The following is a 19,822-nucleotide window of genomic DNA, read 5'->3' as shown; positions in this document are numbered from 1 at the left end:
AGAGGAAGATAGATACATGTACAAATCATCGATTGAAGAACCACCAACATTGGAATTAAAGCCACTTCCAAACCATTTGGAATACGCATGTTTACATAGTGAATCTCAATTACCTGTAATCATCTTATCCTCCCTTTCGGAAGACGAAAAATCTCAATTGATTTCCGTGTTAAAAGCCCACAAATCAGCTATTGCATGGAAGATTCAAGATATCAAGGGTATAAGTCCTTCATATTGTACACACAAAATTCTCATGGAAGATGATTTTAAACCTTGTGTGCAACGTCAACGAAGACTAAACCCTAACATGCAAGATGTGGTGAAGAAAGAGATAATTAAATTACTTGATGCAGGTTTAATTTATCCCATATCTGATAGTCCATGGGTAAGCCCGGTGCAATGCGTACCTAAGAAAGGTGGCATTACCGTGATCACAAATGAAAAAGATGAGCTTATTCCTACTCGGACTGTAACTGGATGGCGTGTTTGCATTGATTATAGAAAATTAAATGACGCCACCAGAAAAGATCATTTTCCCTTACCTTTCATCGATCAAATGTTAGAAAGGTTAGCAGGAAACAGTTACTATTGTTTCCTTGATGGTTTTTCAGGGTATTTTCAAATCCCAATCGCACCCGAAGACCAAGAGAAAACCACCTTCACATGCCCATATGGCACTTTTGCGTACAAGCGCATGCCATTCGGACTTTGCAATGCCCCTGCAACCTTTCAAAGGTGCATGATGGCAATTTTCCATGATATGATAGAAGAATGCATGGAAATTTTCATGGATGACTTTTCAGTCTTCGGTGACTCTTTTGAGTTGTGTCTTTTAAATCTTGAAAGAATGCTTATTAGATGCGAGAAATCAAATCTAGTGCTAAATTGGGAGAAATGCCATTTCATGGTTAAAGAAGGCACTGTTCTAGGTCATAAAATCTCAAGTGAAGGAATTGAAGTGGATAAAGCAAAAGTTGATGTAATTGCTAAACTTCCACATCCTACCAATGTCAAAGGAGTTAGGAGTTTTCTAGGGCATGCCGGTTTTTACCGACGATTCATTAAAGATTTTTCTAAAATTGCCACTCCAATGAACAAACTCCTTGAAAAAGATGCTCCATTCATCTTCTCAGATGAATGCATAAAATCTTTTAATGTTCTCAAAGAAAAGCTCAACAATGCGCCAATCATGATAGCTCCAAACTGGGCCCTTCCATTTGAGCTCATGTGCGATGTAAGTGATTTTGCAATAGGAGACGTTTTAGGTCAAAGGATAGAAAAATATTTTAAACCTATTTACTATGCTAGTAAGACTTTACAAGGAGCACAAACGAACTACACAACCACTGAAAAGGAACTCCTTGCTATAGTCTTTGCTTTTGATAAATTCCGATCATATCTTGTTCTAGCAAAAATGGTTGTCTATACCGATCATTCTGCTCTTAAGTACTTGTTTTCAAAACAAGATGCTAAACCACGTTTAATTCGTTGGATCTTGCTCCTGCAAGAATTTGACATCGAAATCCGAGATAAAAAGGGAGCAGAAAATCTTACCGCCGATCATCTTTCACGCCTTGAGAACCCTGAGCTAGAAACTCTTGATGAATCCGCGATACATGATGACTTTCCTGATGAATATCTCATGAAGATCGAGAGTGATGAAATACCATGGTTCGCACCAATTGCGAACTATTTGGTATGTGAATTTTTTGAAAAGGGACTATCGTATCAAAAACGAAAGAAATTCTTTAGCGACATTAAATACTATTTTTGGGAGGATCCACATCTGTTTAAAAATTGTCTCGATGGAGTAATATGCAGGTGCGTATTCGGGAATGAAGCTAGACAAATCTTACTCCATTGTCACACAGGACCTTCAGGAAGGCATTACGGACCTCAACTCACGGGAAGAAAGGGGCTGGATTCTATTGGCCTTCTATTTTCAAGGATGACCATCTTCTCTGTATATCCTGTGATACATGTCAAAGGGTCGGGAGAATCAGTCAACGTGATGAGATGCCACAAAATGTCATTCAAGTCTGCGAAGTTTTTGACATTTGGGGCATTGACTTCATGGGACCTTTTCCAAAATCTCATAATAATCTCTACATACTCGTTGCTATTGATTATGTGTCTAAATGGGCGGAAGCGCAAGCTCTCCCAATAAATGATGCACGAGTTATAGTCAACTTTTTGAAACGTCTTTTTGCACGGTTCGGAACACCGAAAGCTTTGATAAGTGATCGGGGTACACATTTTTGCAACGCTCAACTTGAGAAAGTTCTTAAAAGATATGGGGTAACTCATAAGATATCGACGGCTTATCATCCACAAACAAGTGGACAAGTTGAGAACACTAACCGAGCATTAAAACGTATTCTAGAGAAAATTGTAGGTGCAAATCCGAAGGAGTGGTCCATGAAATTGGAGGATGCTCTTTGGGCCTTTCGAACAGCCTATAAAACTCCAATTAGAACCACACCTTTTCGACTCATTTACGGAAAAGCATGTCATCTCCCTGTTGAGATTGAGCATAAAGCATTTTGGGCTCTTAAGACATGCAATCTTGATTTGTAACAACCCGACATCTCAAATCCCAAAAAAAAAAAAAATTCTGGGCCTGACCATCTGGACGGCGTCCAGGTTTTGGGACGGCGTCCAACTTTTAAAACTGGGACGGCATCCAAGCAATTGGGATGGCATCCCAATGAACTGCCAGGGACTGACCTGGTGTCCCGTTTCACGTACGCGGAAAACCCGCTTCCCGACATTTTTAAACGAAAACCTTTTTACCACAAGTCAATATAAGTGAAACTAAGAGTTTTGCATAATTAAAACAAGTTTTACATCATCGGGCCCACGTCGCCTATTTTACGAGTTTCGTTCAAAAATACAAGTTTCGACCAAATACAAATTTAAGTTCCAAACGACACTAGAGCATGGTGTTTGGGGTTAAACTACCCAATCTCGGTCGAACTCCAAAAGCTAACACCCAAAAGCATCCCCTATCAAAACGAGCGGGAGACCACTAATCCAATTGAACGCTCTTACCCTTATCAACGCCCGAGCCTATAAAAAGGTAAACAACGAGAGGGTAAGTAAAGCTTAGTGAATGCAATAATTATACGAATACATATATAATATACCTACTTGTAATCACTTACACAAATACCGCAAACGTGCTAGCAAACACAATTAGCTTATCTTCACAAATACAAGCTATAACCTCTAATAATCAAGCTAGCATAACACAAGCATATATAACATGAACAAAGTAATATGCTTACACTACAACACAATGACCATGGTTAACCAATCGTACAAGGAACGGTGTTTAAAGACCGTCGGTGTTCACAACAACCATTAGTGCACTTAACACTTCGCACACTAACCCCACGGGTGGCATCTTAACACTTCGATGCTTCACCCCGGGTGGCACCTTAACACTTCGGCACTTCACCCCGAGTGGTGTTTTAACACTTCGACACTTCACTCTTCACCTTACTTGGAGTGGCATCTTAACACATCGATACTTCTCTCCTGAGTGGCGTCTTAACACATCGACACTTCACTTGCCATGTGGACGTGGTGTCTTAGCACATCGACACTTCACATCTCACACAACACAAATAAACACATTATATATCTACGCATATAATTATTCCACTCACCTTAGAGTCTTCGTGAAAGATAACCGAACTTGCAACTTCAATGTAACGTACATATTACATTTTAGCACATAATCAATTCACAACTCAAGTCAGTCAAGCAACTCACTCAAAAATCTAGAGTCTTTTGACCCAAGGTGCAATCCTGACCCATTTTGCACCCTTAACCCTAATAATGGGTTAACTTCACCAAAAACCCTAATTCTAGCCATTAAGGTCTTAACACATATTTAATCACCAAGTTGACTCGTTTTCATACATGCAAGACAACCTAGGTCATCAAAGACCCATTCGACCCATTTCAAGGTCAACACACCCATTTGGGTCACCCACATCCCAAATGACACCCACTAACATTAACTATAAGTGTACTAGTGATTTGCTAGGCCTTTAAGACCTATTTATCCTTTCAAAACCCTAGGTTAGTCACCATTTGGGTCTTCATGACCCAAACTTACCCAAAACCCCCAAATTACTCACAAATGGGTTTTATGTGCAACACTAACCCAAACCCTAACCCTTAAACACATTAAACTAAGGTAATCAAGTTTAGGGCTTACCACTACAATCAAAACGAAGCTAACGAGGAGATGAACAACTTTAATGCTCGAGCTAGAACCCGAAACAAGCTTCTTCCTCTCCTATTTGAGCTTTCTCACACTTAAATGCACTCTCACTCTAGAATTGAAGTGGATGAGGTTTGGTGGTTGGAAATGGAGTAATGAAGCTCAACAAAACTGATCTAGGGCCTTTAATTCGTCCACAAAGTGAAATTACCAAAATGCCCATCTAAAATTTAAAAAAAAACAAAAAAGGCTTGTCTGCCTGCTATTCTGGACGGCGTCCAGAAAGTTGGACGGCGTCCAGGCCTTTAATCTGGGACGGCGTCCCGCTCATTTGGACGGCGTCCCACCAGTCTGAGGAAACCGGATCTTACATGATTTGCATGAAGCAGGACGATTACGTTTAAGCCAGCTGAACTAATTAGATGAGTTAAGGCATGATGCATATGAAAACTCACTCATCTACAAAGAAAAAACAAAGAAATGGCACGATAAACGTTTAAACAAAAAAGTGTTTCATGAAGGAGACCGTGTCCTTTTATTCAATTCTAGATTTAAACTATTTCGTGGAAAGTTAAAATCTAGATGGTCAGGACCGTTCATAGTTACAAGAGTTTTACCTTATGGAACGGTCGAACTAGTGGACTCAAATGATAAACCATTCAAAGTAAATGGACACAGGATGAAACACTATTTTGATGGACCACGAGAGATTGAAAATGATCTTAATCATAAGTTCGACACCACAGCTAACTAAGTGTGGGGAGAGTCGAATGTTCCAAGAGAGAGAAAGATCTCGTGTTTGATATTCTATTCTTGTTTAGTTTTTTCAAGAATGGAATCCGATTGGTCTTTCCTTAGCAGACCCTAAAGAACTAGTCTTCTCCCCCATTCTAAATTTTTATTTTTCTTTCGTGTATTTTATTTTTGTTTCTATTTGTTTTCAGATGCATAAGTCGCGCACTTCGTTCGATAAAAACCATTCTCTTCTCATATACGCACTGATCTACACTTTACCAATTGATATGGTGTTGGAGATTAGAGAGAAAATGACTGCTATTAGAAAAGAGAAAAGGGCAGAACATAACAAAGTTAATTTCGTACAAGGTACATCTAAATCTGCTGCAAAATGAAGGGCAAAACAACTCGAGAAATGGTACAAGTGCGGAAAATGGTCTCACGAAGGGAAATGCCCCAAGAATCAAACTTATTCTAATTTCGAGTTTGTAACTTTATGCCGAGAAGGGCCAGTCAAGTGTTTCCAAGAAAAATTACTAAACCCGAGAGGGTACGCATATGAAGCTATGGAAAATCAACTTGGTCGACTCGCTTTCGAAGCAATTCGCTCAGGTCATTTTCAAGATGATAATTCTGTGAGATTCTGAAATTCTCACAAGTGTGCGAGTGTGCGAGTGTGCAAGTGTGCGAGTGTAATAGTTTGTTGTGTGATTTATTTTAGTGTGATATTGTGTGATAAACATGTATGATTGTTTGTAAAGAATAATGTATTTGTATTTTAAGTTTGTTTGTTTGTTTAAATGCATTCAATCTTCGGTTTTGAAGCGATAAATCTTCTAATTTAAGTGTTTAGATTGGTAGTTGGTAAAATTAAGTACCTAAAACCGAAATTACTGTTATCAAACAAAAGTTTAAATTTTGAATTAGGGAATATCGTTTATTGAGAAGATTTAAATATCTTAAGTCAAATACTTAATATAACGATTTCAAAATATTCGTGAGTGAAATTAAGTTCCTGCCGAAATCGCGTAGAACGAAAATTTTGTTATTTTTAGAAAAGATAATTTGATTTAAGTGGGATAAAAATATACTTTTAATTAATAACTTTAAAATGACGATTGCTATAAATTGGTCGCGAGTTAAGATTAAGTGTTTACACTGAAATTACTTTAACCAAGGGTGGGGCGAGAATTTTGTTATCGTTATTTTATCTTTATTAATTTAAAGTATGCCAAAAATAAATTTAATTCTTTTGTGTGATTTTATTTTCTATGTATCGACTTGAAATGATAATTATAATAATTTGTCGCGGGTAAGAATAGGTGATAAAATCGAAATTACCCTACCCAAGGACGGGGCGCAAATTTTATTATTATTATTGCAAGTTATTAATTTTAAGTATTGTAAAATAATAAAAAAAAATTGTGTCTTTGTGTGCATGTTTGTTTGTTTTGTTGTTGTGTGAAAATAGGTAAAACAAGACAATTTCATAAACTGGCAGTAAGTTCAGTAAAAGTAACCAATTTTTGACAAAACATGTGAATAAGAGACGATAAATTAGTAATAAAGAACAATTCAACACAAAACAACGCAAGTTAGGGCTTTCTAGCTCTAAGAGGTTTTAACACCCTTTCTATACTATTTGCCCTCGTGAATTCTAATTTTTGTCTGATTTCATTGCAAATGAGGGCATTGCATGATCTCAAGTGTGGGGAGGGGTTATAATTCTCTCGGTTTATACACTTGGCTTATTCTTTAAATTTTGTGAAAATTTTAAAAATTTCTAGCTAAATAAATTCAAATCATGTTTATATATATTTATGAACGGTAAAATTAAGTAAAATTTACTGAAACTATCGTCACCTAAAATGGACATAAATTGAGAAACAACACAAAGGTTGAATTTATTTAATAGAATAGAGGAGAATAAAAAGGCAAAGAAAAAGCCAAGTGTGGGGAGATTTACCAATCTATTTATTTAAAATTGCATATCACATGTTTGTGCGAAGTTTTTGCAGGTACTTTTGTTGTAATCCACAAAGAATGATGATTGACCAGCATGACTAAAATCGGGACATGGGCCAATTGGAGAATTAAAAAGGGCGATTTTCACTATAAGGGATAGTGTTGCGCCCGACTGACCCTTCATATAAAAATGTTTTTAAAAGATAAAAATCTGTTCATAAAATCTTATTATCCTTAAGAAAAACATTAATCTTTTAATACAAGAGGTCTTCAGGATGAATCAATTCCATCCTTAAAGGAAGTAAAGTCTTTCGAAAAAGAAACGCGCTTCTTGATTTAGGTCAAGAAGTTGTCGTCCAGACCCATTGTAGGTTGACGAAAAATCTAGAAAAGTCATCTCTAAAATCAGCAGGAAATCCACGGACCTCAGCATCAAACAGGGTCGTCAAGTGGTCAGACTTATCCTATCCATGAGAGGATCTGTCTCGTAAAATGGGGAGGACGCCTTGCAAATCAGCTGGATCATCTGTATGGTTGAGTTTCTGTGATGATCTTTAAACTGTTTTGAATCTGTTTTGCTTGATTACACTTGTTTGCCATGCTTAATGTTTAAATAACATGATTTTAAGGTTGATTAGTCCTTGATCTGATAAATCTATTATTTGATTCATGCTACTTGTTTAGATCTAGTCCATCAAACTTGTTAAATTGAATTGCATGCAACTAAGTTAAAGGGTTTAATAGTGATAAACTTATTTGATTTGAATTACGCTTATATAATAGAGGTTGATATTGTTAGGTTTAATTGAAGATCTTTTGTTTGGATTTGTTTAATTAATGATTGCATGAAAACTTAGTAGTAATTGGCTTTCAGCTAGTAACTTGAGTTGATCTACTTGGTGTTTAATAGCTTATATAATTTGTCAGTCTATTTGCAAATTGATCCTCATCACAAGATTGGTATGTATCATGTAATTGAATTGAACATGAAGAATTAAGATGTTAGTTATGCACATCACATATCTAGCATATGCTTTAAATCCTACTTATTGATTGATATGCAACACTTAGTTTTACCTATTAAGGGATAATAATTGGTCTATGATTGTTATTCTACTTTGTGTTAATATAAGTCATGAAACTTATTTAATATGAATCCTGTATGAATTGATTGTCCATGTAATCACTTGTATAATCACTTGTATACTTATTTGTATCTTTATCTTTATTTTTGAATCTTCAATTCCTTATGTTATTATGTTTATCTTTTAAAAAGCAAACTCTTTCCTAAGAGAAATCTATCCTATAAAAGACATAAAAATATATCTTTAATTCTTTAATAAGAATTAAATAATAAAAACAACTCTTATCGACACCATCCGTCTCATGGGACGATGACCTTACATACTACCTCTGATCGGGTTTTGTTGCTCGTTAGGGTGTTAAAGTGTAATAATTAAAAGGTTTTATAAATTTAAAAGTTGAAGATTAAGCTAAGCACTACTGCACACACTTTCAACACATCAACTTTTTGGCACCGCTGCCGGGGACTTGGCGTGGTAAATACGGAAATTGGATATACGTTGGTTATTGATATTTTTTGAAAACGGGTGATGACTGTCTTCCTTTAGGAGAGGGTTGCTGGGGTTCCGATTTAAAAGCTCCTGCCAAAACCTAGACGCTGACGGGCCACTTAAGTATTGAAAGATTCAATAGGCCGTGTATGTTTGATTATTCATTGTTATGCGATAAAAGTTGTTATTTAATATTTATATTATTAATTATGTCTTTAATATTTAATATATTTAATAATTTAAAATCTACTTATACTCTAAGATACTTCTTAAATAGAAAATCTAAATATATAAATCCTTTAAGGCTTAAAAGATTTTCTCCTAAAACATTTCTTTTCATGATTCTAGATCAAATGATTACTCGATCCAAGAAACCGGTCTTACAAAGAACGTTGTCAAATCCTGATATATTATTTAAACTTTCTAAGGATTCAAAAATAGTTAAGAAATTAGATTTCCAAGAAGGAACTACTTCTAGTGGTGATTCGTTATCTAGCCCTCCATCTAGTCCTGATTCTAATTTGGGATGTCTTTTAGGTTCAGAAATTGAAATGACTGATTCAATGGAAGCGTTAATGAAAGCTGGTCGGGAAGGATTAGGTCATGCTATTACTCAGCCCAAAATTAAAGAGAATTTTGATATTAAGGGTCCTATTTTTCATTTGCTAAAAGATAATCAATTTAGGGGTACGGAGAAGGAAGATGCTAATGCCCACATTCGGAATTTTAAAGATATCTGTAATCTGTTTAACATTAATAATGTGGAGAGTAATATTATTTATCTTCGTCTCTTCCCATGGTCACTAAAGGATGAAGCTAGGGAATGGTTGAACTCGTTACCTGAAGGAGATATTACTAGTTGGGATACAATGGTTGAGAAGTTTCTCACTCGATTCTTTCCTGCGTCTAAAACTGTCACCCTCTAAACTGAAATTGCTAATTTTTGTCAGAAAACTAGTGAGTCTCTTTATTCTGCGTGGGTTCGATTGGGTCAAATGCTTAGAGGTTGTCCGTAACATGGTTTAGATAAGTTTAAAAAGGTAACTACTTTCTATAAGGGTTGTGATATTGCTACAAGAAGAGAAATTGATACATCTTCCGGAGGAAACATTATGAGCAAAACTGCCGAAGAAGCCGAAACTCTTATTAACAAGTTGGCTGCTCATTCCCATGAATGGCACCAAGACTTAGATATTTCTCGTTCGGTGAAATCTGTTAGTTATGATTCTGAAGATATGGTTAAAGCTATGAATGTGCAATTGGGTAATTTAGGAAGGCAGATTGAAAAGCTTACTAAGGAAATGCATATGATTAAGGTAGGTTGTGAAAAATGCCAAGGTCCTCATGCTACTAAAGATTGTGTTGCTAGTCTTACCATGGAGCAAGTCGAGAATGTTTTGTATGTTAATCAATTTCAAGGAAACCCGAATTATCGAAATAATTATAATACGCCTTATCCTGCTAATAATAATAAAAACCTACCTGGTTTCTTTCCTGTTAGAGCACCCTTCATTCCAAATTCTTCTAATGCTCAAAAATCTAATCTTGAAGAAAGCATCCTCACTTTTATCAAAAATCAAAATGAAGCTAATGATAACATAAATGCTCAACTTTCCCAAGTACAAAATAATCATCAAGCGTCCAATCAAAACTTAGAACGCAATGTTACTAAGTTATTCAAACTTGTCGAGGGAAAAGTTCCAGTTGAATCTGAAGTTTCTAAGGAAGTTCGTTTTGAGAAGGTGAATGTTATTAGGGAAGTAAATTGGGTTGATGTTTATGAACCTGGTTTGAAGTATTTATGGGAGTTTGATATGGTTGAGGAAGAATATGATCAGGAAATAAAGAAGTTAACTGCTATCGAAGAAGATAAGTCAAAAGATGATAAGGTTCGAGGTCTTGATCGTGATGAGGTAATTTTCATGCATGAGTTGTTTGATGAGAAGGAAGAAGAAGTTAATAAAAAGGTTGATGAAAATAATGAAGTTAATAGTGAAAAATATGAAAAATCGGAATGTGAAGATAAAGATGATTGGTTAGCTGATACTAGGAGACAGTTGGAAGAAAGGAAAAATGAAGGTTTCCGCCCTCTTTATTCCTTCACAATTAATCTGATAGATCCATATTCATTACCTGACGTTCCTGCTGCTATGTGCACTGATCCTGGGGAATTTCAAATCCCTTGTTTAATTCGTGGTCCAATACCAATTATGGGATTAGCTGATACTGGTTCTAGTATTAATGTTATGCCATTTTCTGTCTATAATCGTTTAGGATTATCGTCGTTGGAACCAATCAAAGGAAATGTTTGTTTTGCTGATAGTCGTCTACATGAGCCGTTGGGGATTGTTAAATAAGTTGAAGTTATTGTCGGTTATGCTTTCTACAAAATTGATTTTGTTGTGATGGACATGAAAGAAGATCCGATAACTCCTTTAATCTTAGGATCTCTGTTTTTTGCTACTGCTCGTGCTACCATTAACTATGCTGATAATTCATTAACTATTCGTTATGGTGCAATATTTGAGTCTATTCCGTTAATTCCAAGATCCAAAGTTCCTCGCTCTAATGTTAAAATGGTTAAGGTTGATAAAGAGGATGATGATGACTTTACCGTGGATAAAATTGTTACTGAATTCATAAAATATCAATATAAACTTAGCACTGAAGTGAAAAAACATATCCATGAGTTAAGTGTTTCATTCGAAATGTCTTTTCGTAGGGGTCTTGACATCACATTGAATTTCTTGCAACAAATTAAAGCGTTGAATGAGTATGAAAAAAGCAAGTGTGAAGAGAATAAGCCTAAGGAGTAATTTCGTGAGAAGAAAAGAGACGCGCAAACGACTCTATAATCAAAACTACCTATCTCTATATGTTTGTTTATTAGGACTATATTATGTCCAAGTGTTTTAATTGTTTTATTACTTTATTATGAATGTAAGAGCAATATAGCTCCTAAGTGTTTAAATGTTTAAGTGATAAAAAATTATTAATAAAATATTATGTTTACATTATGTTTGTGTTATTTAATATTCTTGTCAAGTTATTTATTCAATTCAAAAGAAGTCCGCAAAAGTGCTCGCAAATCATATTATGATCCTACAAATCGAGTAACATCACTTTTTCCCTTATTTTTTTTATTATGTCCTTTGTTTATTTATTTCATTCTTTTATTTATAAATGCAATGAGGACATTGCATAATCTAAGTGTGAGGAGGGAAGTGATTAATCACTTGAAAAAGTATAAAAGATACTATCAAATTTTCCCGAAAAGGTTGAAAAATGGGTATAATTTTAATTTTTTTTTAAAATTTTTTTCAATTTTTCGAAAGCATAAATTCTTAGTCAAACTTATGTCTTTCTACTAACTTAATCTTAATGCTAATAAAAGAATTACTCTCAATTTCGAGATCAGATTACTTGTTTAAGATAAGGAAGTTAAAAGCCAAAAATTGTGAAACGAGTGCAAGCTTATAGCCACTACCATATGGCATAAGAAACAATGGACGATTGAGGCAGCAAAAGAGTCCCAAATAAAGGCCAATTTAGAAAATTGCCAAATGTAAAGCAAATGCTAAGCATGAAAGCAAAAGAAATGAAAAGGAAAAAGAGCCCAATGAAGGCCAACAAAAGAAAAGAGTTCCAATGAGAACCATATATTTATAAAACTTAGAAAACAAAAGAGTCCAATGATGACCAAACTGTATAAATCTGACTTAATAAACCTTTAGGACTACTTGTAATCCTTGGTCTGGTTCAGGCTAGTTCTTATGAATAATAAATACTAACTTCTTATTAAGACATACTTTTGACTTTGCAATTTTACTTTAATACCCATGATATAATTTATAAGGTTTACTTGAGGACAAGTAAAGGTTTAAGTGTGGGAAATTTGATAACTCCAAAATTATACAGTTTTTTGATAACATTTTGAGGAGTTATCTTAGTATTTTTGAGTCATTTTGATACCAAAACACACTAAAATGGGTAAAAATGGGAAAAAGATATTTTTAATGATTATGTCTAAGTTATGTATTAAACAGGATCAAAAATGAAGAAAATTGCAGATCTGCTGTATGAAGCCGCCGGCATGGTTCTAAGGAAGCCGCCGGCTTTGAAGGAAAAATACCAGAATGTTCCAGAATCGATAATAATTGAAAGAACTTGTTGATCAAGAAAAAGGCAAAGGAAGCCGCCGGCTTCCCAATGAAGCCGCCGGCCTGGTTTACACGTTTTCTCAACTTATTGATCAAGTTCAAGTAAAAATGGAAACAAAATCAAGATAAAATCAGAAAGATCCGGCGAATCAAGTGAAGCCGCCGGCATGGCTATGAAGCCGCCGGCTTCAGTATGACGGTTATAAGGATTGACTTGCTAATCAAGTTTAACTTGCACGAAGAGTCACCGACTCAAGGCAAGCCGCCGGCTTCCCAGTGAAGCCGCCGGCTTGGCAAACCGCCCCTGAATACTATAAATTGAAGCCCCTGGTCTCAGTTTTCATATGTTCAAAAATTCAGAAGTTTGTAGAAGTAGATAGTTCGTTTTTTAGGGGTTTTCTCTAAACCCTTAGGTTAGATTTACTCTTTTGTAATCAAGATTCAAGATTTTATTCAAGTAATTTTACAACTACCTTCTTTACAAGGTATGATTCTATCTTTAATTTATTGTTTTGTCTATTTTATTTTCTGTAATTGTTTCCGTTCGTCTTTTATCATGAACTAAACGTTCATAGTGATTATGTGGACGAAAGTCAAACTTCATCTAGAATTCAGATGAAGCCGTCGGCTTGGTATGAAGGAAGCCGCTGGTTTTGTGCTTCGTCCTGTGCAGTTTCTGGTTCTTTTCCAGATCTATATGGTTGAGTTTCTGTGATGATCTTTAAACTGTTTTGAATTTGTTTTGCTTGATTACACTTGTTTGCCATGCTTAATGTTTAAATAACATGATTTTAAGGTTGATTAGTCCTTGATATGATAAATCTATTATTTGATTCATGCCACTTGTTTAGATCTAGTCCATCAAACTTGTTAAATTGAATTGCATGCAACTAAGTTAAAGGGTTTAATAGTGATAAACTTATTTGATTTGAATTACGCTTATATAATAGAGGTTGATATTGTTAGGTTTAATCGAAGATCCTTCGTTTGGATTTGTTTAATTAATGATTGCATGAAAACTTAGTAGTAATTGGCTTTCAGCTATTAACTTGAGTTGATCTACTTGGTGTTTAATAGCTTATATAATTTGTCAGTCTATTTGCATATTGATCCTCATCACAAGATTGGTATGTATCATGTAATTGAATTGAACATGAAGAATTAAGATGTTAGTTATGCACATCACATATCTAGCATATGCTTTAAATCCTACTTATTGATTGATATGTAACACTTAGTTTAACCTATTAAGGGATAATAATTGGTCTATGATTGTTATTCTACCTTGTGTTAATATAATTCATGAAACTTATTTAATATGAATCCCGTATGAATTGATTGTCCATGTAATCACTTGTATATTGTATAATCACTTGTATACTTATTTGTATCTTTATCTTTATTTTTGAATCTTCAATTCCTTATGTTATTATGTTTATCTTTTAAAAAGCAAACTCTTTCCTAAGAGAAATCTATCCTATAAAAGACATAAAAATATATCTTTAATTCTTTAATAAGAATTAAATAATAAAAACAACTCTTATCGACACCACCCGTCTCATGGGACGATGACCTTACATACTACCTCTGATCGGGTTTTGTTGCTCGTTAGGGTGTTAAAGTGTAATAATTAAAAGGTTTTATAAATTTAAAAGTTGAAGATTAAGCTAAGCACTACTGCACACACTTTCAACACATCAACTTTTTGACGCCGCTGTCGGGAACTTGGCGTGGTAAATAAGGAAATTGGATATACTTTGGTTATTGATATTTCTTGAAAATGCGTGATGACTGTCTTCCTTTAGGAGAGGGTTGCTGGGGTTCCGATTTAAAGGCTCCTGCCCAAACCTAGACGCTGACGGGTCACTTAAGTATTGAAAGATTCAATAGACCGTGTATGTTTGATTATTCGTTGTTATACGATAAAAGTTGTTATTTAATATTTATATTATTAATTATGTCTCTAATATTTAATATATTTAATAATTTAAAATCTACTTATACTCTAAGATACTTCTTAAATAGAAAATCTAAATATATAAATCCTTTAAGGCTTAAAAGATTTTCTCCTAAAACATTTCTTTTCATGATTCTAGATCAAATGATTACTCAATCCAAGAAACCGGTCTTACAAAGAACGTTGTCAAATCCTGATATATTATTTAAACTTTCTAAGGATTCGAAAATAGTTAAGAAATTAGATTTCCAAGAAGGAACTACTTCTAGTGATGATTCGTTATCTAGCCCTCCATCTAGTCCTGATTCTAATTTGGGATGTCTTTTTGGTTCAGAAATTGAAATGACTGATTCAATGGAAGCGTTAAAGCTGGTCGGGAAGGATTAGGTCATGCTATTACTCAGCCCAAAATTAAAGAGAATTTTGATATTAAGGGTCCTATTTTTCATTTGCTAAAAGATAATCAATTTAGGGATACGGAGAAGGAAGATGCTAATGCCCACATTCGGAATTTTAAAGATATCTGTAATCTGTTTAACATTAATAATGTGGAGAGTAATATTATTTATCTTCGTCTCTTCCCATGGTCACTAAAGGATGAAGCTAGGGAATGGTTGAACTCGTTACCTGAAGGAGATATTACTAGTTGGGATACAATGGTTGAGAAGTTACTCACTCGATTCTTTCCTGCGTCTATGTGATGACCCGGAAATTTCGACTAAATTTAAACTTAATCTTAAATGATTAATGATTTCGACATGATAAGTAAAGTCTGTAAAACTGAATCTCAAAAATTTTAAACTATTCAAATGCCCTTCAGTTGCTCTCAACGATTCGCGAACCATTATATGTAAATAGATACATATATATACTATAACTTGAAAACGTAACAAAGTTTTAATTGCATGTTACCGTACATTAAACTTATTGGTTTATATATCTATTTGAATATATATGATTTCAAGTTATTTAGTAAACGATAGTAACATTCGATTATTGATTCGATTGATATTTAGATAAGTTAACTAAAACGTTTAAGATGAACAAGTAAAACACTAATTTGCTACAGTATTTTCAAATTGCTACAGTACCCAAAATGCTACAGTGTTTTCGAAAATCACTATTTGCTACAGTAAAATTTACTTTGCTACAGTGAATTGCTACAGTGAACAAGTAAAATACTTCGAATGTGAAGTTTTCGAAAAACACCCCAAACTATGAAACTAGTTCTCTGAAATTGGAACAATGCTGATGAAGCAGCAAAAACTGTAAACGACCTTAACAGTCAAAAGTTTGATGATAAAGAATAGTAAGGTGGTAAAGCTGAGAAAAAGAGAAGGTTTGAAACTGGAAAACGGATTGAGCAAAGTATGAAGGAGGGCTGTGGATAAATCACAAAGACTAAACCTGCCCTCAAAGAATACAAATGATTCAGTATCTGCTGAAGTCATTAACGAATACCTTGCTACTAACTCAAAATCCGTTACGAACAAATCTTCTTCATCATTCTTCGATATTAGAAATTCTAAGATATCATCGTATCTTTTATTATAAATATCCTCGATATTTCTGAAGATATTTTCATAAGCATTCTTATCTGAAATCATTCATCTCTTCGCGCTATCTGTATTACATCATAAAAGAAACTATTTTAGTTTCTAAATTCTGAAGCCTTCAAGTTTAAAATTTGAATGTTTTGAAGTAGTGTTGGGAACTGAAGCATGAATTAGTATAATATAATGACACTTGATCAACGTGATTATATTACAGTAAGTCATGCTGAGTTTCTAATGGAACGTGATAAAGGTTCACAGATCCCACCCTCATAATGAACCATGTTACATAACTCTTTTATTCTATTTAACCTCTAAACATATCAAGAAAATATTTTCTTGATGATTCGGTCTTTTCCGGATATTCTGGTAATTTGACAAATCAAGATCGTACCATTACGATTACCTTCTTAGAACATTAACTATGTTCATTCTGAAATGTATAGCTACGAATTATGGACCAGTATCCGCTTGACTTAAGGTCGGGAAGAGAAAACGAAAGCATGAAGCTCCGAAATTTAATGGAAAATAAAAGCCAGATAAAAATACATAAATTTACAAACCGTGTATATCAATGCGTATAGCAATATAAAGACACGGGAGAATGATAAATACAACTATCCCTAGAGCATAATAGAAATAAACAGATTCTTCTGGTGGGAGCTGGAAAAGAAGGATGAGTGTGGCAAACGTCAATATTAGGTCAAGAACCAGAACTGGATTAAGCATTTTCACAATCTTTTGAATGTATTAATTGGGAAAGAAAGTAGGAGTTGTGAAAATAAATGAAACGGAAGAGGTCAATTTATAGCGAAATATCAGACATAGCAATCGAGGTAGATTACGCATTTAATCAAAGGAAATCAAAATTTCCTTAATTCTCGAAGAATCAAATCTTATTTAGATTATGAAGATTTTCTATTCCTTAAATTCCGAAAATCAATCGTTACTACTTCAAAAGTTAAGACGAATCTCTATTCTTTCATTTCACTCTTTTGCGATAACTTCTCTCATACGCTTCGAGAAATCAGATTGTTTTATCCATATTATTCAACGGTGATAAAATTCTATTTACCAACTCATATTCGTCATGAAAACATTTTTATTGTTAGCCATGACGACCTCACTCAAATTTCGGGACGAAATTTCTTTAACGGGTAGTGATAATGCTAAAAACGAACATATATTTCATAGCATTATTCCTCAAGAAAGACAAGCTTTTAGTTGCAATTGTTCTATTTACAAGTGATATTCGTTTAAATAATAAAAGGTGAAGACAAAAGACAGATTCGACGATTTGAAGACGCAAACGACCAAAAAGCTCAAAAGAACAAAAGACAATCAAAAAGGTTCCAATTATTGATAAGAAACGTCTCGAAATCACAAGAGTACAAGATTCAAAACGCAAAGTACAAGATATTAAATTGTACGCAAGGACGTTCGAAAAACCGGAACCGGGACCAGAGTCAACTCTTAACGCTCGACGCAACGGACTAAAAATTACAAGTTAACTATGTATATAAATATAATATAATATATAATTAATTATATTAATTATATATATATTATATATATATATTAAAAACTATCGGCAGCCAGAAACTCCAAGGGAGTAAATTGAAAATACCTCTCCGCGACTCGCGGAGTTTGAAGGGCTTTTTGCCGCGAGTCGCGGAGCCCCAAAATTCACTCCTGGCTATAAATCAACCCGAATTCTGATCAAAAACATCATTTTTTTTTCATCTCTCTCAATATATACGAGTAATATATATTTATATTTATAATTTATATTTTAATTTTAATTATAATTCTAATAATAAGGGTATGTTAGCGAATGTTGTAAGGGTGTAAGTCGAAATTCTGTCCGTGTAACGCTACGCTATTTTTAATCATTGTAAGTTATGTTCAACCTTTTTATATTAATGTCTCGTAGCTAAGTTATTATTATGCTTGTTTAAAACGAAGTAATCATGATGTTGGGCTAATTACTAAAATTGGGTAATTGGGCTTTGTACCATAATTGGGGTTTGGACAAAAGAACGACACTTGTGGAAACTAGACTATGGGCTATTAATGGGCTTTATATTTGTTTAACTAAATGAAAGTTTGTTAATGTTAATATAAAGATTTACAATTGGGCGTCCCTATAAATTACCATATACACTCGATCGGACACGATGGGCGGGGTATTTATATGTACGAATAATCGTTCATTTAACCGGACACGGGAATGGATTAATAGCCACTAGAATAATTAAAACAGGGGTGAAATTACATTCAAGGGTAATTGGTGTAATTGTTAACAAAGTAGTAAAACCTTGGTTTACACGCAGTCGATAACCTGGTGTATTCATTAAACAAAGTATTAAAACCTTGTTACAATTCGAATCCCCAATTAGTTGGAATATTTATCTTCGGGTATAATAATAATTTGACAAGGACACTTGCAATTTATATTTATGACTGATGGACTGTTATGGACAAAAACCAGACGGACATATTGAATAATCCAGGACAAAGGACAATTAACCCAAGGGCATAAAACTAAAATCAACACGTCAAACATCATGATTACGGAAGTTTAAATAAGCATAATTCTTTTATATCATACTTTAATTTCCTTTATTTTATATTTAATTGCACTTCTAATTATCGCACTTTTATTTATTGTTATTTCATTTTATCGCACTTTTAATTATCGTACTTTTTAATTATCGCAATTTTATTTTATCGCATTTTTATTCGCAATTTCATTATCGTTATTTACTTTACGCTTTAATTTAAGTCTTGTATTTATTTTATATTTTACATTAGGTTTTAACTGCGACTAAAGTTTTAAAATCGACAAACCGGTCATTAAACGGTAAAAACCCCCCTTTATAATAATAATATCACTTATATATATATTTGTATTTTTAATAAAAGTAAACTAATATAGCGTTGAGCTTTGTTTAAAGATTTCCCTGTGGAACGAACCGGACTTACTAAAAACTACACTACTGTACGATTAGGTACACTGCCTATAAGTGTTGTAGCAAGGTTTAAGTATATCCATTCTATAAATAAATAAATATCTTGTGTAAAATTGTATCGTATTTAATAGTATTTTCTAGTAAAATATAAGCTATTTTATATACACCTCGCGAAACATCAAGTATTTTTGGCGCCGCTGCCGGGGAACTATCTTAAAAGCCGGAAGCGCAACGCTAATATATAAAAAAAAAAAAAAAAAAGATTTTTTTTTTAGTTTAATTTTATTAAAATTCGTTTTTGTAAAATTACGTTTTAATTATTGAAAAATATAAAAAGAAAAACAAAAAAATATAAGTATTTTTAGGATTTTGTTAAATATTTAAGTTTTATAAGTTTCTTTATCTTTATTTTAATTTATAAAAATATAAATTTTATTAAAAATCGTTTAATTAAATTAAAAACAGAAAAAAAGAAAATAATAAAAAAAAAATAAAAAGAAAACGCGTAAAAATTAGTACCTGTCAACTGATTTCTGGATCCCCGCGACTCGCGGGGTTTTCCTCTTTATTCACCGCGACTCGCGGAGAGCCTCTGACACACGGACAAAACCCTAATCACGGGTTTTAATTTATTATTATTATTATTAATTACTTAATTATTATTATTATTAT

This window comes from Rutidosis leptorrhynchoides, chromosome 10 (genome assembly GCF_046630445.1).
Source record: "Rutidosis leptorrhynchoides isolate AG116_Rl617_1_P2 chromosome 10, CSIRO_AGI_Rlap_v1, whole genome shotgun sequence".
Lineage (NCBI taxonomy): Eukaryota > Viridiplantae > Streptophyta > Magnoliopsida > Asterales > Asteraceae > Rutidosis > Rutidosis leptorrhynchoides.
The sequence above is the reverse complement of the archived record's forward strand: the minus strand, read 5'-3'. Positions refer to the sequence as shown.